Genomic DNA, 21,954 nt, shown 5'->3' with positions numbered 1-21,954 from the left:
GGGCAAGCAAAAAGCAGCAGATCAATGCTTCACACATCAATGTTTCTCTCTCTCTCCTTCTCCCTTCCTCTCTATCTAAAATCAACAAAAACATATTTTTAAAAATATTTTAAGATAGCCAAAGAACATATATGCATTTCCCATGATCACAGACAGCAGTGTGGCTATGGGATGGGCCTGAGTGAAGGTGGACAGGAGAGGAGGGATGGGGGGACATTTGTAAAAGTGTCAACAATTGTTTTTAAATAAATAAATAAATAAGAATGTGTAGCAACATTATCAAATGAAAAGCCAATCCAAAGCAAAATTAATAAAAAGATGAAAAGAATATTTAATAACACTGATGTGAGAGAAACATTGATAGGTTGCCTCCTGTGGGCATCCCGGGAATAGAACTCGAAACCCAGGTAAGAGAAAGAAAATGCTCTGTAGTTTTATCACAGGACACTTGGAGGCTTCCAAGAAGGCATGGGGTGGGATGCTTGCATCTAAACTAAAATGTTAGTTAGGCCAGAAGCAGGCCAAGAATCCAGTCTGACCTCTTTTCACAAAGCTCTATTTATCACACTCAAAGCCAGTCACTTTTCTTTGTTTCCTGCTCAAACCTAAGTATCGAGAAAAGAAGTGCCATTTCTCAACCACCATCCACCAAAAACGGTGACCCAAATGGCTCTTCGTGGTTGGAGGGCTTTTTTCTCATATGCAGGTCTCACAGGCCATCCCACTTTCCCAGACTTGACTTTGGCATGGCAGTGTCACTCTTCTTACCACACAGCCAGCCCAGTAGCCTCATCTCTGATGCCTGTGGAGAACCTACCCTGGGGCACCTCAATATACGTCCAGATTTAACCTGAAACAGGCACGCAAGTTTCACCATTAAAATAGTTAACCAAGGGTTGCTGTTTTTTTTTTTTTAAATAGACGTTAGAGAACTATTTTTTTCAAATGGACATTTAAGAGCTTTTAGCAAAGACTTGCTACCTCCACCCTTTCACTAATGTGGCTTATAAGAAAGATACAGAAAATTTGAGGAACAGGTGGACATTAAACTCTGGTGTCAGTAAATTATAAGAGAGAGAGTCATCCTTTCAGGATAACTGCCTGCCCAGCAGCCTCAGATCTCCTCTAACCATCACAGCTTCAATTAAGTGATTTTCCGCCAACGTGTTATGGCTGATCCATAGCCTCTGACCCATTTGATGAGCTTAATAAAATAGAAACTCTTTTAAATTAAAAGGAACTAAAGAAACATAACAATTAAAATGACCCGTGACCCTGGATTGTATCCAGGACAAGAAAAAAAGCTATATATGCTATCATTGGAATGATTTGTGAAATTTAAATAAAACTATGAATTAGAGTTTTAAAATGTAAAAAGAGATAATGGGAAGTAAAAGGATTAAGTACCTTCTCTGAGGACAGATGGGGAAAACTAATGTGCAGTATGGTGACTACAGTTAATAATATTGCCCTGTATATAAAAAATTTGCTAAGAATATTTCTTAAGCATTCTTAACATAAAAGTTAGCTAAGTGATGGTTGTATTAACTAACTTGATTGTAACACATTCACACTGTATACATATATCAAATCATTATATTGCACACTTTAAATATATACAATTTAACTTGTTAATCATATATCAATAAAGCTGAAAAGCAAAATTTTAAAGTTAGAAGAATCTTTAAAGTTAAAAATATTAAGATATTACTACTCACATCTCTTTCAATGAGGTATTTGAAACAATATATATATATATATATATATTTTTTTTTTTTAAAGTGAAAATTCACAAAAATAATTAAAATTAAACTATTTTCTCATTCCACCAGTTCTGAAGCAAATGGGGTGAAGTGTCCTATGGGGTGAGGTGTCCTAGAAAATTATTGTTAAAATATTTTCATTCATATTTAATAGGTGGATATGTATGATATTAACATGCAATGGGTTCTAATCGTATTCAAATGTAAAGAACTTTGAGATAAGCACATATTAACCTGGTGAGCATGATTTCACAAATGAGTAGGCATTTACAGTGACTCACTGTCCAAGGGCTCCTTAAATGAGGAGCAACACCCTGTGCTGCAACCTCTGAGCTCCTGCTCTGGCATGCTCAACGAATAGAGCTCAATACAGAGTGGCCAAATGCTATTATTCTAACATAAAACGTGGTACATATGGAACTGTATATGACAAGTTTGGTTTCTGTCTCTTGTTAAATTACCTCTGAGTTTAAAAGTGTAGAAGGTAGAAACATAAGTGTGGCATTCAGAAACACAAACCAAAGAAACCCAACTATATTCACTCATATATAATAAATACAAGTATAACACTACGAAATCCAAACAAAAGGCATCAAAAATACTTGTTTGTGGCCAAATCCATTTTCCTTACACTGTATGAAGCGCAGTGACAAGAATGCCAGAGTGAACATCATGCTCACCAGGTCTCATCTAAGGAGCCCGTGGACAGTGAGTCACTGTACCTGCCTACTCATTTGTGAAATGAGGGAATGGATTAGAAGATCCAAAAACCCTAAAAAGAAGTGAAAAAAAAAGAAAAAGTTTAAGTGACCTATGAACACTTTGGGTAGTATTGGACTAGGTAGGAAGAGTTCCAGCTTGGAAACTGGCAAAGACCTTGACCTCCTCTTTCAGAAGATATCTGGACTTTCTGACTGAAAGTAACTGAAGTCATTCTAGAAAAAAAGATGCTATAGAAGCCAAGGAGTAGAAGTTGCTAAGTTCATTTCAGAACATTCCTTCTATATATCTATTAACATATATTTAATTCCTTCTTCAAATGGGCAGTTCGGGGAAGGTGAGCTTCATACATGAATTGCCTTCCTAAGGCAATGAGTAAAGAAGTCACTTAGCTTTCTTTAATTTAAAAAAAAAAATCTTGCTTTCCCTCTAAGAAGTGCATTTCATCAAATACATGATGCCACTGAATATAAGACACATCACTATTTACCACCAAGGAAGTAAAAATATTTCCAGTTAAATTGGCATACCATAAATTTCTGAGATGTTAACATGTAAAAAAAATGTTGCCTTAGCATCAATTGAATATTGCAGCATAGGCTTTGACAACAGCATTCCCAGCGTCTTGGACAAAACCATCATTAAAGAGGAATGGTAACTCTGCAGGTGGGTCATGAATCCCACTTGACTCAACTCCCTCTCTTCACCCTCCTCACCTCTATTAAACTTTTTAAAAATGGAAACCATTTATCACTGATACTAAACAGAAAGTAAGAAGAAATTAGTTAATGAAGGCTAATTGTATACTAATATCTCTTGAATGCTTTCTGTATTTCTTCTTTTTAAGAACAGAATTTCTGCTTTATATTTGTTATTTTGGAAATGTGTCTACTACTTCGGAAATATCTAAAGGCTAATATGCCCTGTTCTGATAGTATCAGACACAGGAGCTAGAAGGGATCTTATAAACCATTAGGCCAACCCTTCGTTTTGCAGAAGTACAAAATGAGCCTTTAAAAAGGTGCTACTTGGGGATGGATGCATAATAAGAACTCATTTATCCAACCCCAGTCTAGAACCTGCTATATTGTAAACAATCTGTTCAAAGGTTCCTGTTTTCAATGATAAAGGACAACTCTGAACAGCAATCTTTCTTGTCTACTTGTCTGAATGTTCCACAACTAGTTTAATGATGTTTCTTTCTCTAATACTAGCCCCCATAGAGTTTAAAACAAATTACTTAAGGTTCTCAGATCTTTTCTTCTCCCTCAGGTTCAGAGACAAAGACTTGTTAGGTTGCAAATAATCAATATGAAAACAAAGAAAGTAAAAGCTATGTATTTAATATTTCTTTCTAAATAAATTTCAAAAATGAATGCAATGAAATATTTTCCTCTGGTTAACTTAAGATTAAACTAAATTGACCATTTAAACTAAATCATTTCCAAATGCATATCTGGTGTCACTCAATCCAAATCAAGCCCTGCATGTCTAAACACTGTACCGGCCCTGCTAGATGTTCAAATGATAGCACTCCATTGGAAGGCACTGAGACAAGACAAAGATTTACAAGTTCAAACTCCTATGATGAAATCTGTAGGATAATTTGAATGGTTTCCCTATCACAAAAGTCCAGCTTTATATCTCTAAGTTATAGGAAATGTCTCAGAGAGGCAGTTATGCTTCTGTAGGGTTAGCCAGGAAATACGTAGGTTATGGTTTCAGGAAGATTCTAGAATCTGTCCCAAATTGGGTAGTATCCAGTTAGGCTGAGAAAAAGAAAAGCAACACCTCATCTAAAACCACACACATCCCAGGCACTGTTCTAGTTACATAAGCCAAATGGGACCTTCAGAGAATGCTAATGTTCCTAGGATTCATATGCCCCTGCTTCTGTCTAATCTCACCATGAAACACCAAATCTACCCTGAAAATGAACTTGCCTCCCAATTCCATACATTCACATCAACTGAAACCCATAGCCAATTACTACTGAGACATTTTAAACTCTACCAGCCCCATTCATCAGGACACTGGATCTCATGTCTTCTCTGCCTAGGCAGACTTATAGTCACTTCAAAAGCACCTTCCCCCCTCCCCCCCAAAATAAACCAAACCAAAATGGTCAATAGGTCAACATCCTTTTTGAGCTCTTCAATGACACTACCTTCTGAGTCTGAGGGCTGGCAGACAGGACAACCCTATCAAAGCTGCAGAGAGCTCTGCAGATGTCTCTGTTGTGTTCAAACTGTAAAGGAGAAAAGATGGCCCTCTGACAACAGACAGCTGTCAATTAGATGACATGCTCACACTTGGTAGGCCAATGAGCAACAATGGAGGTGACAAGAGCTTGGCTAATCAGCTTGCCTATAAAATCACAGCCCTTCCCAGCACTGCTCACACCAGCACATGAAGTGACAGCATGTGCAGTCTTCAACTATCCCCTGCACTGAGAGAGAGAGAGAGACAGAGACAGAAACAGAGGAGAGAGAGAGAGAGAGAGAGAGAGAGAGAGAGAGAGAGAGAGAGAGAGAGATGCATGGCTCGCTCACCCCAGTGATAGTGATATTAGTACTGTTACAAAAGCTCTGGTCAATACAGTATAGACCACAAAAATCAAACCAAAGAAACTGGAAAGCAATAATAGGAAAAGAAATCCCTATAGCATAATAACCCACAAATAAACAGTGTAATCTAATTTATTTAGAGCTGGTTCGCCCTGAGATTGATTTATATTATATTATATTATAGATAACTAAAAATATGTATCAGAAAAGAAGAGGCAAAAATGATCCACCTAGCTTTTCCCCATCCTTCATCTTGCCACCAGGGGGGCAATTTGGGGCTAGATCCTTGGAGGCTGAAGTTTGGAGCTTTAACAAGTACATAAATATTGATGATGGGGTTGGGGAGGATGAATCTAGAAGTGGAGCTGAAGGATGAAACTCAGGGGATCTGAAGAGTGAAAAAGTGAGTTTCCCCAAATCTTGCACTGATTTCCTTAATTAGCTAACTCTTAAGCTCAACGATATCCCCTCTAAACTAATAATTAAAGAAATAAAATTTACTAAGGAGCTACCTTATGAGCCCGATAGGTATTTTTATCCACTGATAATAAAAATATTTCTCCGCCTCCTTTCCTTCCCCTCCATCTCTTTTACTTCTCTTTGGTTTCTAAAAGAGCAGCTGGCTGGAAGCCTGGGAATCCAGAAGAAAAACAAAGAGGCGATAACCAAAGTGGACCAAGAGTCGGAATTGTGGCTGTCCACCTGCAGGTAAAAGTCAAAACAGCAGAAATCTGTTTTAAATAAGATGAATTTGAACAAAATACAGCCTCCATGAAATTGACCCTAATGTAGCGAGATCTTCCTCAGTCACCAGGAGGCCAGACCACTTTTATTCAGTTCTGCTTCAGCTCTTCCAAACAGGAGTCTGGCATGCCTGCCATGCCTACAGTAATCACCAAAGGCTTTTATATAGAAAGGAAGTTTTAAAAGAGGGCTGAAGAGTGGGAAGACTAGATTTTGAAGGTGTGTCCTTTGCCTTTCGGGAGGCAAAGAAGAAGTAAACGTCAAGGTTTTTCAGCTCCGCTCCAGCTCTCGGAACCCTGGAGGCACACCCAGTCCTCGCAGCCCAGAGAGTAGGAAACTGGGCCCTCCCTCCAGGCTGCCCACTCTGCAGAATGTCCACATGGGCACTGCCTTCCAGCTCATCCCTGGAAGACAACGCTGTCTTTCTTTGAGAGAAATATAAGAAGCAATTCAATCTCTGACTTGCGTTTATGACCAGTGTGCAGGAGCAGTGCCAGGACAGAGCCCAGAACAGCCACTGACTCTCCAAAACTGACACTTATATCTCATCCGTCAAGCTAGCACAGCAGGCCCTGCCTCCAGCCAGCTGCCAAGTATCTCAGGAAGCACACAGGGTTCCATCCAGGGAATCCCTATGGCAGAGTTGAATGACCATGTCACCAGATTCCAGGCCAATAGTTGAGTTCCTAAGGGCTTGGGACACTCCTATTTCCTCCTCCACCCAAACTCTTAAGGCTGTAGAATCATCTATGTAGATGCTATTCTTGGATAACAACATCACACGACCGGGGGCAGTCACATCATTTCAAACTATTCACCTCTGTTCCTGCTACTACTAAAATGGGCACCTTCTGCTGAAAGCTGTTTCCTTCTTATGAATTCTTCCTAAGCATAAAAATCCAAGAAATTGGACTGACACAACTTCTTGGTACAGTGTCAATTTGGAATGTGTAATTCTATAGTTTCCTCAAACCCCATCAGCAGTATTTCCTGATATTGAATGCATCCTTTTATTTTTAGTTAAAAAGCAAGGCTAGGGAGAGAAGGGGGGGAAATGAAACACAAAATACAGAGTATGTCAAGGGAAAATAATTTTGCACACATATGACAATCAAGGTTACTCCAGGCAGCTCTGATTCCTCCACAAACACAGCTTCAGAGCAGTGAGGGGAAGCTCCTGGGACTGCTCTGTCACCACCTTCCTGCTCTCACCATTCCCAAAACTGGGCAGGGCCAGCCCTCTATCATGCATTCTGTCCCTTGAGCATTCTGGGGGGGAGGTAGAGCAAGGATATGAGAGGTGCTTGAGGGCAGTGAGAGAGGCTGAGAGACTGACTTGTCACCTTATACAGCTCCTCTTAGAACCCCTGAGACCCAGGCACCATTGTTAAGTTGGGACAGTAAAGGGCAGGAGGCAATCATTTCCACAGAGCAGGGAGTTATCAGTAAGAAAGCTAGGCTATGGATGGAGCTGGGACTGCCTGGCCATCCCTCTTAAGTGAAAATCTAGCTCAGGTTCTCATGAGATCCTTTCCTTTGTTGCTCTGAGTTCAAGTCTATATTTTCTTTCTCTCAAGAACACGGTATGTGATTATTGATCTCTTGCCTGTGGCAAATGGACCTTCTAGAAATCATGTCCATTGAAATAGAGAGCTGAGTGCCCTGCGCGGCCGGGCTCACAGTTTGGTCCTGACCACGGAGGCTGTATCAGCGCCCTGGGCGCTGGGCAGCCAGGCTGGCTCCAGTTCTACGGGGGCTGCCGCCGTCTTTCCCCACACTTGCTTCTTCGTTATTGTAAAGCTTCCATGTATTTGGAAAGCTTTTCCATCAAAATATTCTGGAATGGCTAGAGGCTCAGACACATTAATGATATCTGCACACATGTGCTTTTTATCCAAGTTCGCAGCTCCTGGTCACTGAGGGTAAACAGTGTTATCAGTGATTATTATGGATTTAGTCAAGTATATTTTATTCCTGTCATTTATGAGCACTTGTGTTGGCTGGTATTTACAATGTCGGGATTCTGTCACTTTGGCAACCTTTTGAGACAACATTTTTTCCAGTGTTACAGTGACATTTCAAAAACTCAGTATTTACAAGCAAAGGATACCCTCTGGCGCCGTGACAATGAAATTCAGTGGTAGCTGAACAAAGGGACGCTCGGTTAGAAATTTCTTCGGGATGCATTTCCGGCTGCTTCTGGCTATGACTTCATAGAATGGGGTGGCCCTATGCTCTTGGGAATTAAGAGGCTACAAAGACATCGAGGAAAAAAGGTCAGCGCTACAAGCTACTGGAATCTGCCCTGCTCTTTGTGAGCCCATGGGAGGGAGGTCTGCTGGGTGCCACCTCTGTGCTGTCGCTTCCCATTTGTACAAAATGGCCCTGGGTACCAGGTGTCCTTCAGGTCCTTTCTTACTCTAACATTCTAAATTTAGGGATGTCAAGGTTATAGACCAAAGCTAAGCTCAGTATCATTATGAACTGTTTTCCATGTCTTACCTCCAGGTTAGAAGAAAAAGAATAATGTGGGGGAAAACATGAAGTTAACCAGGATCTAATCAACCCATCCACTTCTTCCTCTTTCTACCCACCCTCTGCCCAGAAGGATGCGCCAGGGACGGTAGAGGAGGACGCAACCCAGAGGACAAGATGCAGCTGGTACTGCACTCCAGCCTGAGCTGCAAAGCCTGTTCCTTCTCAGTGTGCTACAGTCCCTTTCACCACAACCGCGGAACTTCCAAACCAGTGGAGCAGAGAGTTACCACCACTGACAGGTAACAGAGCACTGGACATGGCACCATATTGTATGTAATTTATAGTTTCTTATGGGAAACATTCCAAATATCTGCTTTGTGGGGCTCTCAAGTTGACAGTGCTGTCGATGTACAGATTGCTGGGTTCATCATTGTCTCTTCAGAGGTGCACTCTTTCTTACTGACAGGAAGAAGTCAATAGTGTGATGATCCCTAAGTGAACAGAGAGAGGAGATCTGGCACCATCTATGAGAAGACTGTAGGCTACTTGCTATGACAAAAGGTCCACTGTCTTTATCCAGGGTTAAAGGAGCGACAGATAGGATGATAAACCTGGAGCCCTAATCCCATTTTTTTGCTACTACTATATTAATAGTGACAAAATTGCTCTAAGTCTCTGTTTTGTTATCAATAAGAGGGGATTAAAAGTAGTTCCTACCTTTCTGGGTCACTGGCATGATTAATTTAAGGAATTTGTATAAAAGTGCTAACATGTAAGTTATTTGCTCACACCTTATATAGTTATATACTTTGTTACTCTTGTTGACCCATTCATTCATTTACTCATCCATCCACTGACTCTTAAGCAAACCTCACTGAGTTACCCTTGTTAGGCATGAGATGACACCATAACCTATGGCCTTTCCTGGCTGGAGAGGGCGACAACTGTTAGGACAGAAAAATGCACCCAGGCCACCTGTGCACAGAAGAGAGCCACGTTGTTCTGACCCGGTCATGACATCCAAGGGACCTGGAGGAAACAGTGCATGAGCTGAACCTTGGACGATGAATGAGTTACCTGGCAAAAGGAATGCATGAGGTGGAGGAGGAGAGGCAGGGAGAAAGTGCTGCAGGTCTATGAAAGGGTTTTTGTAAAAACTGAGAGAACCCTGGAAGAGCCCTAAGGGAACTTGAAGCAGCTCCATACAGCGGAGACAGGAGAAGTGAATGATGCGTCTGAAGGACAAGGCCGGCAGCCATGACAAGAGCCTGTACTTGGAGGGATGCTAAGCAAGGCCATCACCGTGATTTTGCCGAGATCATCATTCTGTGGCCCACTGTGAAAGAGAAGGTGGGTGGAGGGAGGCAGAGGGGTAGAAAAGCAATGGTAGTGACTGGGAGTGTGGGGGATGGGCAGATTTATTGGTATAGAAAGTAGAATTGATTAAATGGGGTGAGAGAGACAGAACAGTCAGTCACCAAGCCAAGGGACATAGGTGAAGGAACTAATCCTTCAATAAAATTCAAGGTTAAAAGCACAATACCTTAATACGGGTGTCGAACTCAATCAGAGAAGGGGCCAAAATCTAAAATCCAGCCTAAATCGCGGGCCGAATGGTTTACTGAACAGTCATAAACTGTCATTGTGATGGAAACGCAGCGGAGTGCAGTGATGACAGTGCAGTGCGGGCCATCACGGTGCAAGGCCTGGCGGGACGGATTTGGCCCGCGGGCCTTGTGTTTGACACATGTGCCTTAGAAGAATTATCTCATTGGTAATTGCCAGCTTTTACTCTAGCCCCTTAAAAAAAACATCTAAATATAGAGTGTCCCCCAAAAATGTATACATACTTTACAACTGATAGTTCAATTGATGTTTCTTTCTTTTCAGATTTAACCCATTGGCATTAATAATTATTCAAAGTGTGTATACATTTTGGGGATACCCTATAGATGTAAAAATATAAATCTGAAAGTTATGGGTTAGAGTCTCAAATTAGGTAACTATACTATTAGCTCAAGCCCTGAACCAACATAGCAATATCATGATCTTAAAAGTTGGGAACAGAGTGCTAGTTTAGAACAAATATTTACCGAATATGCAAATGAAGGTGTAGAGGAATATATTATTGTTAAATGTTCTGGAATGTTCTAATTTCTTGTTAAGGTTCTACAGAGCTGATTTACTATGTCTGCCTTCTATTGCTACAGCAATATGTATAAATATTATATCAGAGAATTAAGAAAGACATATGGATGGAGCTTCCTCCAATATGTCTTCTGAAGGCACACTATAAAGTTTTAGAGGAGAGTATAGTTACCTCAGATATAATGAAATGAAGCTTTGTAATGAAGTACGGAATGGAGAGAGTCTGGAGTTCAAGAATCATAAGGTATATGTGTTATTTGCAAAAGAGAATACAGAACAGAGTTCTCCTAAAATGCAAAGAATAATCCCTTCCCCCCATATAAAACACCCAAAAAGTTAATATTTCTTCCATTGACAAAATGGCATCCACATCTTACACTATGAAAACAAATTAAAGCAAATCGTATCTGGGAGCTAAGTGGGAGAAGGATTAAAAAGAATAGGTCCATGTTAGTGACTTCTCTTTGGTTGAGAGAGTAAAAAGGCAGAGAGGCAGAATCCTAGATAGGTCATTGTTTTCACCTAAGATCCTTGAGGGACAATGATTCGTAGTAGCAGCTGTTGACATTCTTCTTTGCCACATGTCACTGTCCACAGTAGAACTTTAACCACCGCTGATGTGGTTTCGTCCCAGTCACTCTACCCACAATAGTTCTGAATTGCAGAGCTCAGTGTGACAAACAGACTTCACAGTTCAAAAGCGTTGGTAACAGATTCTTCCACAGGAATGACTCACACCCTAAGGGAGAACACTCAGTAGAGCGGGCTTCAAAAGAGTGGGGTGGCCTAAGTTAAATCGCATTCCCCAACTTCTGCAAGAGTTTTGCTCAAAAGGCTTGTTTAGAATTTAGAATGTATTTTCCAATGATAAGATGTTTATAAAGTTGAAATCTAAGATCCTGAAATCTAATTCTCTTGGAGTTTTGGATCTTAGGTGAAAACAATGACCTATCTAGGATTCAGACTTTTATCCCCATTAAACTTTGAATTCTTAACCATAAGAGAGGCAGAAAATGTCATAGCTGATTACATCATTTGAACATGCAACTATTTTTAATCCTGACTGGTGATCAACAACGCTACTTGATGTTCTACCTTCTCTCCAACAACTCTCACTAGATATTTATCTGTGACTTCATTCTGTGAAATCATATACCTTTTGACTGTTACCCAAGTACCTATTTTCTGAGTCTACACTAACTTTGGGGATAGGGATCCACCCATGTTTCCCTCAATCCATTCATATAGTCCTTGTGAATAGCAGGAAACATTCTTCCTTTGTAAGAAACTATGTAAGGGGTAACCTTCGTATTCTGAAGAAAGGATATGTAGTTATCTTTCTATTAATATAGTGGGCATCTTGTCTTTGGATTTTTCTACTCTAATATGAAGCAAATTTATAAACCTTTCTACTAAGCTAAATCAATGTACTAGGGGCATAATTAATTCACTAAGAATAACTATATAGACCCCCTACACATCTTAAGTGAAAATAAGGTTATACCCAGAAATATCTCACCAAATATTTTACCATTAACCTGTTTAGATAAAATTACTTCATAGATATTCACAAAATCCAACAAAATATAAATGTTAAGGTAAGGGATTTAATCCACCTATACATGCTTGTATGATGTACTAACTCATTCCTTCTTCACATTATTTCCCATTCTGCCACTATGAAAGGTCAATGGATCTCAAAGAAGCTGCGCAAATCTCTATCAAAGCACAAGATGAGTTAAGATTTTGGTCCTGATTTTGTAATCTTCATGTCTAGGCCAGTGTAGCTCAGCCTTTGAGTGTCAATCCAGGAACAAAGAGGTCACCAGTTCCATTCCCAGTCAGGGCACATACCTGCACTGCAGGCTAGATGCCCTGTGTGTGTGTGGGGGGGGGGGGGGTTGGGAGGCATGCAGGAGGCAGCTGATCGATGACATTTCTCTCTCTTCGATGTTTCTGTATCTCTATCTCTCTCCCTTCCTCTTTATCTAAAATAATAATAATAATAAAAAAACATTTTAAAAAATAATAATCAGTTAAAAATTGAAACTACGTTCTAGGGTCCTTTCTCTTGACTTTATCCAGCATTCATTATAGCCAGACTCTCAATGTTTCCATCATAAACTCTGCATGGTATTTTTTTTTTAATGTAAAGATAAGGGTAAAAGGAAAACAAAAGTAAGAATAGATAAAAGTGACTTATCATCAAAGTATGAGAAAAGCTAGCTACTTGGCTAAATAAAAATAACATATTTAGTGATTTGTAATATAAGAATAAAATGAACTCATCGAGTCTCAGGAGATCAACAATATAATCTTTGCAAAAGGTAGCTTGCCAATTTAATTGAGGTAGGAGTTATTTAATTTTTTTACAGGTATAGTTTTCAATAAAACTACATATGCCTATAATACTGCAATGGCAGATGTGTCTCGATTATTAGAGGAGGGCTCAAGGGAATATATACAATGGATCCTGAAATCTGTAAGCAGCTGTTGGGGGGGGGGGGCGGGTGCTGGAATAATGGGGGAGGGTATTGTGCCACACACACATGTTCCTTAAGTGCAGCCATGTTTTGTTACTTTACTGCAGGTGTATTACAGAGATGAAATTTAATAACTCACTGCATACAATTCCAATAAAACGGGAAAGATTCAGTGCCCTGCTGTTCATTATCACGGTGCAAATGAGCTCGGATTATTCTGCTCGCATTCACGGTCCAACCCGACACACAGAGACCCCACACCTGGAGCTCAGGAGGATGGTCACCGCTTGAAAACCTCAGTGATGTTCTTCCTTAATTACTTTCTTATCACTGAATTGTCACCGTCCAAACTCACATAGCCGTGGCTTTGAGGTGGGTTGAAAATAAGATATACTCGGTTATTTTTTAAACATCACAGAAAGCGTTCCCTGCAAAATGTCTTTTAGAAGGGGAGGCTAATGGACTCCGGGGGTAGACACACAGATTTCATTAAGTACCACAAACATATAGTGATGATATATCCTATTCAACAAAATCTGTGAATGTGCCAGGCGAATGAGGCACACCACCCAAAATTTACTTTATTAAGTACAAAAATGTCAGACAAAAATAAGTACCATTATAGGGGGGGAAATTGTGGGTTAGAAATGCTAAAGCAAACGCAGCTATGTATTCTTGCTGGATTTCTTCTCCCAAAAAAACTACTTCTATTAGATAATAACACAATGACATCAAAGGCCCATGCATCAGGACGTGCAGTGTAGCCTGTCTGCGAGTGAAGGCAGATGGGAGGAGACCAACATAAACACACACACACACACACACACACACACACACACACACACCCTTCCAGGGTATAGGCTTCTTCTATTCCAAGCAGTTACCTGTTACTATCAGGCACGGCAGTGGACTCCATTACTGGTCTTTTCTAAGGCACTTATTTCTAAGACAAAGGGCTTTGTTGATCTATTGCAGTGCTCCAATAATTTTAACTTTGGGTTTCAGCTTTAAGAGTTTCAGGAGACATTTTCTTAATGTGGGATTACATGAAGCATGATCACAGGCAAAAGAATAAACATTGCTGCCATTTTATAGTGAAAAGTTTTGCTGATGCCAAATTATATGTTTTCTTTTCTTTTTTAAAATATAGTTTATTGATTTTTTTTTACAGAGAGGAAGGTAGAGGGATAGAGATAGAGAGAGCTAGAAACATCGAAGAGAGAGAAACATCGATCAGCTGCCTCCTGCACACAACCAAAATGGGAATGTGCATGCAACCAAGATACATGCCCTTGACCGGAATCGAACCTGGGACCCTTCAGTCCACAGGCCGACGCTCTGTCTACTGAGCCAAACCGGTTTCGGCATGTATTTTCTTTATTATGGAAAAAAGCTAGAGGGCTACACAGGTTTCCACCTGATAAGCAGGTATATGTCAATATTAAATTTTATCAAGTGCACCTCAGTGCTAACTCAATTGTTTGGTCATTAATTGAGATTTTCCCCTTTCTCTTCACACATCAAAACTTTAAAGATACATTGCAGTCCTAATTGCTAGTAGTTACTAAAACCCCTGAATAGTTTTGTAAGAAAAGAGAAATCACCCCCAAGATTCTGGTGAAATTTCAATTTGGATACCAGAACTCCATTTCTTTGGTGTCTCATAATCATTTCCAAGTGATTTTGATGGTTGTTCTGCACCCGCTGTCCTGAACCGCTCCATAAAACTTGCCTATGCTTCCAACACACCGTTATCATGTCACATACTTCACAAGTGAGTAACATGCATGCCATCACCGAAAAAAGTTTCGGTCACATTTCAGTGTCTGTTAAAGGTATGGCTTCAGAATTTCATTCTAAGTAGTCCTTGTATTTTTGGAAGAATAATTTGATCTATGATGAATCCAAATTCGTGATAGCAAATCCTATGCTGCCCGCATTGCACAAATGCAAGGTCCAAATAGAATCTGTGTATGTTTAAGAGTGCTCATGCTATTGCTGAACTGCGAATTGGCATATTCTACCCCAGCCTTTTCACAGGAAATCTTCATTGGTTTTAATGGAATTGCATATGCTAATTATGAGGATGCTGCAGAATAGATTATTCATACAGAGAGGAGCTTTTTTAAATTTTTTTTAGAAAGAGGGGGGGATCCAGGAGCGGTGTAGCTTCTTCCATGCCTGCCGGCACCCCCTGGGTTCAGAGTTCCAGTCCCCCCTGAGCATGTTCTTGGCACCATGATAAGGCCTGGAGCCTGCAGTGAGCCGGGCAGCTACCAAAAGCCACTGACTTTCCTAATGGGCCCAAGATAGACCTCTGAGCGGAGACTTCCTCACGGGCTTGGGCAGCAGGGCCCCAGGCTGAAACGCACTGGCTTTAAAAGCAGTCATTTCCCAGTTCAAAGTCCGGCTCTGAAACTTACCTGAGGGTGAAATCTTGCACAGTTTGCATCACTTTCTTAATCATCAAATAAGAATTATAATAATGACCTCGAACGTTAATGCTGGCATTGAATCTTATTTCCCCAGGTAAGCTCTACATAACTTTGAGAAATTCACTCATTTTGATATTCACTCATCAGCCGAGCCTGGGCTGTGAGAGGGCTGGGGAAGGGACGGAACCAGCCCTTGATAGAGCAGCTTCGCCGAGCACCGCAGCACCCATGCCACTCAGTTGGTCAGCCTCGGGGGGGAACCAGAGAACCTACGGAAACTCCAGTGCTGTGGCAAAATTAATCTGCTAGGGGCGCAGAAATTGTCACCAAATTCCAAATTTCAGCAAAAGAAAAGAAGAAAAATACTAGTTTCATTTTCAAGGAAACATACCTATAATTACTTCCTCCCTCCTGCAATTAAAGCTTTTTTACCATTAGCCTGAGCCATAACTGCTTTTTGTATCAATATACCTTAAGAGGTCTGAAGATGGCTTTAATGCCTCCAGCATCCTCAAGGTAAGGGACCACATTTAATGCAAGGATTAACATTACACTTGTCTATATATTACACTTAAATCGACAACGAAAGAAAGTTCCTCACAGAAGAATGTCAGCTATAAATGCAAAGGGAATGATGGATTTTTTTTTTAATCATTTGTTCTAAAACTTCTAATCCAGCCAAGCATCCATAATGCATGCTAAATCAATCAGATCAGAGATTGTTGGGGCACAGGGATAACTACTCAGCGCTAAAGTATCAACACAAACACTGCTTGCTAAGCAAAAGGGGAAAGGTTTATTTACAATGAAGAGAAGGGGGGTGGGGTGGGGGAGGTTGCAAGTTTTACCAAGTAATTAAAATTAGCATCTCAGCCCTCAGCCCTGGCAGGTGTTGCTCAGTGGGTAGAATATTGGCCCACCACCAAAGGGTCACTGGTTTGACTCCCAGTCATGGGCACATACTTGGGTTGTGGGTTCGCTCTCCAACCCTGATCAGGGTGCATTCAGATCGATGTGTCTCTCTCACATCTCTCTCTATCCTTCCTTCCCTCAGTCCCCCCCCCCTTTTTTTTTTTAAATCCATTTTCTCTCTGAAAACAATGGAAAAAATATCCTCAGGTAAGGATGAACCAAAACAAGAAAAGTAATATCACCAATAGCAACGTAACAGCACTATATGCCCCTGGATAGAATGCAATGTGAAGCACATAGCATCATCTATGAAATAATCTAAGAAAGTTTAACTTTCACCGGAAAGAATCTGGACCTAGTTTTCAAACTGCAGGCAAGATAGAGAAACAAATCAAGGAGCGCCACAAAGAAATAAACCAATACCACTTAGAAAGGGTGGGGGGAGAGGATAGGTTTTTTTTTTAAGGTAACTGACCTAATCTCTTTAAGGGAGATAGCATGTTTTTAATTATAGGAACTATTCTAGCATAAAAAAGAATATAAAGAGACACATAAACCAGACATTATACATAAATCACACCCCACCCAAAAAGCTATTAAATACATTTTCATTGGACAAATGAAGAAATCTGAACAACTAATGGTTATTAAATTAGAAACCTATTGTTAATTTTGTTAAGGGTGGTAATAGTCATTTAGTTAAATACACAAGTGTTGTTAATTTTAAGAGATTCATGATAAAAAAATAATCTAGGGATGAAATCTTATTAGATCCTCCACTTAAAAATGATTCACTACAATATATACACAAACATGAAGCAAGTGTAACAAGTATTAGCAACCGTTTAAGTGGTGAGTATATCCACTTCATTTTATTGTTCTTACAACTTCTGCAAGTATTTGAGACTGTCTACTATGAGATTAAAATTCTTTTAAAATTAAATAAGTGAAGTTTGATTCTCCCTTAATATCCAGAAAGCTGCTGGTGGGGGTGAAGGGAGGGTTCGCAAGAAAGAGCCTCTTTTTGCCTTCCTCTCTGGTGCCTAACACATTGCTAGGGGCCAGCACATATGTGTTAAGCAATGTGCTGAAAGAATGGCTCCTGCATCTCCTTTGGTGGGTGCTGGGTGGCCATTGGGAGAGGGTACACCCCTAGCGATGTCCTAAAGCGAAGGTGCCCCTGCCCCAAAAATCAGTGCTCAGGGCGAGTCCCAATGGCACCCCCCTCTGCAGGCTCAGGCCGTGATGCCTGGAACTAGCTGCTGTCACTTTAAATATGTGGCCCACGGTCAGCACCGGTACCTTCGAAAAGGACAGGTCTGGATTCTGACCTTTGGTTCCAAAAACACACCCGCCAGAAACAGCAAACGCTGGGTCCCTTCAGGCCTGGAACCCTGAGGCCCCAGGCTAGTACTCAGCCCTTTGAAAGGGAATGAGGACAAGTGCCACTCGGTGACATGACCTCAGTATCATCCCATAAAAGATATTATAAAGATAAAAACCAAATATTACACATAATGACCCCCCCCCCCAAAAAAAAAAGCTATTAAAGACATTTCCATAGAAGTTACAAGGAAGGGCTTCCAAAGAACTTTCTTATGAAAAGTATGATTTTCTGGTTCCCATAAGCATGAAAATGATGCTTACAACGTGGTGCTTATGCATCGCTATTCAGACTCTACTATCGAAATGATGCCTAAGAGTAATGATGGGGAAATAAACCCGGGTCCACACAATACATGAGAAAACTGACGTGGCCCCTGTTTCTGGGAGCTCACAAGAATTCAGGTGGAACCCAGAATTCAACAACCATAAGTAATGCCAAGCAGGAAAAGCGCTATGCAGTGAAGCGGAGCGCTAAGCAGTGCACAGGCAGCGCGTAAGGCAGCTCCGGGGGAGCGGGTCCCAGGAAGAACGCAAGGACTGGACCGGGTTGCTGCTCGCCAGGAACTAACATTTGAGCCTGATGTCAGATTAGAAACCAAACGTGTTTCTGTGCACACAAGGCCTAACAGCCATTTTCATAAAAAGAGACAGGGGGTTCTATTCTATGCCTTCTTGCATATATCCTTTCCATTTTGACTTTAAATAAGAAAAAAAAAAATTAAAGGGGCCAAAAAGTTTTAGAATTAAGTAATTTGTAACTCCTTCCATATAAAAAAAAATAATTGAAAGAAAAAATTCATCCTTAAATATGTAGTTTGTTTCAGAACCAACTCCACATTTAAGTTCAATCATCAAAAATTACTAGATTTATGAGGAAGTGAAATGAAATATAGAGAAGACCCCGTTCTTGTAAAGCTTCGGTTATTGAAATCTAACAAAGGTCTTCGAGATTAGGCCAAATTCTTAAACCCTGTCCATTTTCAGATGTACACATCTGACATGACTTTATCAGCGCAGTCCTATTTGATTACTTAAAAAAGATAAAGAATGTAGAGGAGGGTAGAGCCTTGGACTTCCCCAGAGAAAACAAGATGCGAACCGGGAAGTTCAGCTGTGGAATTCTGTATAAAGATTTCAAGGCATCTACTGATTTTCAACATAGCAGTAATTTTCACTGCTTGTTAAATGAAGTACATATGCAATGTATTTACATGTCTTAAATAATCAAATTAAGGCAAGAAATCAAAAAGCTTTTTCAAGGTCAGTGGCAATTCCAGATTTTGGACACAAATCTTTAAAATAGAGCCTATTCCTATAGAACATTCTAGAAAGTCACCTAACCCAGCTGCACATTGGAATCACCTGAGAGATAAGAAAAGCAAATGTCCAGCTAATAAGACTCTAACTTAATTAGTCTCAGAAAGGGCCCAGCTCATGCTCATGCACGCGCGCTCGCTCTCTCTCTCTCTCTCTCTCTCTCTCTCTCTCTCTCACACACACACACACACACACACACACACACACACACCCACACCCTCCCCTTAGTATTCAGGAGATACTAATAATGAAACCATTGCTTTAGACTTGGCCATATCCCAGAAAGAGAAGACAAACAAGTCCTGATAATCAATGCTGGATGTCCATTTAAGGGGAAAACTTCTACCTTAATAACAATCACTTGTGTTGACATCATCACCTCATTCACAGAGATCCCAACGAGATTAAAAAAAAAAAAAAAAAAAAAAGTTTGTCATCACCAAACATCCTATTCAAAGCAGAAAAAAAAAAAAAAAGGAAAAAAAAGGCCAAAAGCAAAGGACCTCTTTTCGCTTTTCTCCTCTGAAGTGATGCCCATTCATCACTATTGGCTATTTATCATTTGAAAGTTGGACTATCTTGAGAAAAACTTTATTTCCGCTCATTTTCATTTCTGTCAGACTTTCCATTATAAATTTTATTTTCTCTGCCAGTAAAAGTAGTATGAGGTTGTAATTTGGCAAGAACATTTTAAGCCTGGGTGTGATTTCCGTACCCCAATTTGATTTAAATTAGTTTTGCCATATTTAGTGAGGACTTAAAAAAAAAAAAAGTCCTTTTAGCCGCTTCGGTTTTGAATATTGGAAGTTTTCTATACAATTTCAAGTCTGTAAAGTCACAGGCTGTTGTTTGATAATTTTATGTAGGGATGCATTAATGAATTCGCATCATCTCATTACTAGTTTTAATGAAAACAACTTAATTGATAATAAATAAATAAAAACCTGCCGGTTTTGTTTTTCGGCTAAAATACGAACTTTTTTTTTTTTTTTTGAAAGCCACATGCCTGTCACTGTTAGTGTTCACTCCTCCAGAGGAACATAATGGACACTCACAGGCACAAGCGTTAACCTGATGCATTTCGGAATCAATAGCCATTTCTCCAGGACAGCATTTTGCTACCTGTTGCTCACCGCCAGCATTTCTCTACACCAAACAAAAGGCCTCTGGGACTGGAATAAGCAAGTTCACATGTAACGGTGCTCGCCCTACACGTCCACGGGATATTGTGATAATACAATAAAGCTGCTTTCGGCGCTCCTTAAGGGCATAGCATCTAAAGGGTTTGCGTCCTGTGTCTCTAGAGGGGAGCAGGCGGGAGAAAACAAAAGCTCCCCCTCCACGCGCAGCGCTCACCTGGCCACACCGTGGGGAGTCATTTCAGCTGTGATCTGCTATTGAGACCTGAAGCCCAAGACACAGACAAGCTGCCTTTCTTTCTGGTCTGCAGAGCTGGGGTGGCAGACAGGGACTCAAAGAACAATTCGGCACCAGAGAGAGAGACTCGTTCACTGGGAGACCCACGAGGGTCTGCCCTATTCTCAAATTTCACAGAGAGCAGGAATTCATAATATGTGCCCTTTGCACCTCCGGCCCCTATTTCCTCAATCAGGGAATTTCCAAAAAGTGATCACACTGTTTATGAATACTGCTGAGACCAGGCTAAGCAAACAGATAGTCAGTTCCTACAAGACTCACAACCATGAAGCAGAAATAAGAAAGAAAGCATCTACCCTCCACACCTACGTGATGAAGACTTGTTAAGAAAAAAGCCTCCTCTTGTACACAACAGAGTTTCCCTGGACGCGAAATGTCTCAAAAACGAACCTCCCATGGCCCAGAAATTCAGCCGTCACATGCCAGTCCATCCACCTCTGCACTCCACCCTCTGCCCCTTCCCACTTCTCACCTTGCGTCTGCCAAGAAAATTCACTCCAGTCTCACCCGAGGGAAGTATTTCCCACACGCCCAGGGAGGGTCCGTGTCCCTGCACACACACAGACGACTCGCGCGGTCTGGATGATGCTTTCCCAAGTTAAGGGGCCTCACGCTTACTCAGCAGAGGAAATCTTTGTGTCTGTGAGGAATCACGCCAATTCCTATTAGTAAGAAAGGATACAGGGGCGAGGAAGCCTATTCTCTCATTGACCAGAAAGAGAGGCCCGGCAAAAACAGAGACCTCTGCCATGACCATCTGCAAAAAGGAAGGATGTTGTCAACTTTCTTCTCCCCAAAACTCCGACGACCTCTGCCTTGACCCCTCGGAAAACAGATACACAGGAACAGGCTCTTGGGCAGGAATTGAGAGCTTTACACCAGAGACTCGGCACAGGGAGAGGCTTGTCGCCTGGCTATCTACCCCGAACATTTGCACTCACATTCCAAAGATGTTTCCGTTGCTGCGTTGGAAGGACTGTAAATTTCTTTCCTGCAGAATTCTTTCCAAACAAACTCCCGGGACTGTCCTCTGCAGCCTCGCAGCGGAGGGAGCTCCCTAACCGGGCACCATTCACCTCCTCCCACCAGTCTTTCAGATGCTGAATCTGACTGCATTTGGTGGCTGGGCCAAAGCAGCAAACTTTAAAAATGCAAATGCATCCAGGAGAAACCACGCCGCCCCCAATCCCACCTTTAGTGATATGTAACACGGATCTGAAAAGCAAACCTCCTTCAGGGGCTCTATTTCATTACGAAAACTGTTTGCTTACATTTTCAGAACATATTACACAGTTGTTTAAAAAAAAAACATTTAAATAGATTTTTCCCCCCTCCCCATTTCATTAAAGGAAATGGGAGGGGGAGAGAGTTCAAGAGAACAAGCTTTCCCTTCCCAGCACAAAAAGAACATACGTTCTGTTTGGGTGAATAATAAAACAGTAGAAAGCTTTGAATATTAAAGAGGATTGTTAAATTTCATCAAGAGTTTGTTTTTTTTCCCCCAAAGAAGCCAATGCACTTGTAAGAAGAAACCCTACATCTTAATTTTTTTAAAAAAAGGGTT

At 40.9% G+C, this 21,954-nt stretch overlaps 1 protein-coding gene across 29 annotated transcripts in view; it reads right to left on the bottom strand.

The window, feature by feature from the left end:
* TCF4 (transcription factor 4) overlaps positions 1 to 21,954 on the bottom strand; it is a 344,054-nt gene that overhangs the window by 143,938 nt on the left and 178,162 nt on the right. For 2 of the 29 annotated variants that reach the window (XM_036419962.2, XM_045574562.1), the window contains exon 1: positions 20,863 to 21,213. The exons of 26 other annotated variants lie outside the window; for them this stretch is intronic. The gene's annotated coding sequence lies outside the window, so the exon portion shown is untranslated. Of the gene's footprint in view, positions 1 to 20,862; positions 21,214 to 21,331; positions 21,492 to 21,954 lie in introns of those variants that run through there. One more of the 29 variants, XM_045574564.1, reaches the window with a different exon arrangement.

The sequence above is a fragment of the Pipistrellus kuhlii genome, unplaced genomic scaffold, assembly GCF_014108245.1.
Source record: "Pipistrellus kuhlii isolate mPipKuh1 unplaced genomic scaffold, mPipKuh1.p scaffold_m20_p_6, whole genome shotgun sequence".
Classification (NCBI taxonomy): Eukaryota; Metazoa; Chordata; class Mammalia; order Chiroptera; family Vespertilionidae; genus Pipistrellus; species Pipistrellus kuhlii.
This window is presented reverse-complemented; position numbering and strand designations above follow the sequence as displayed.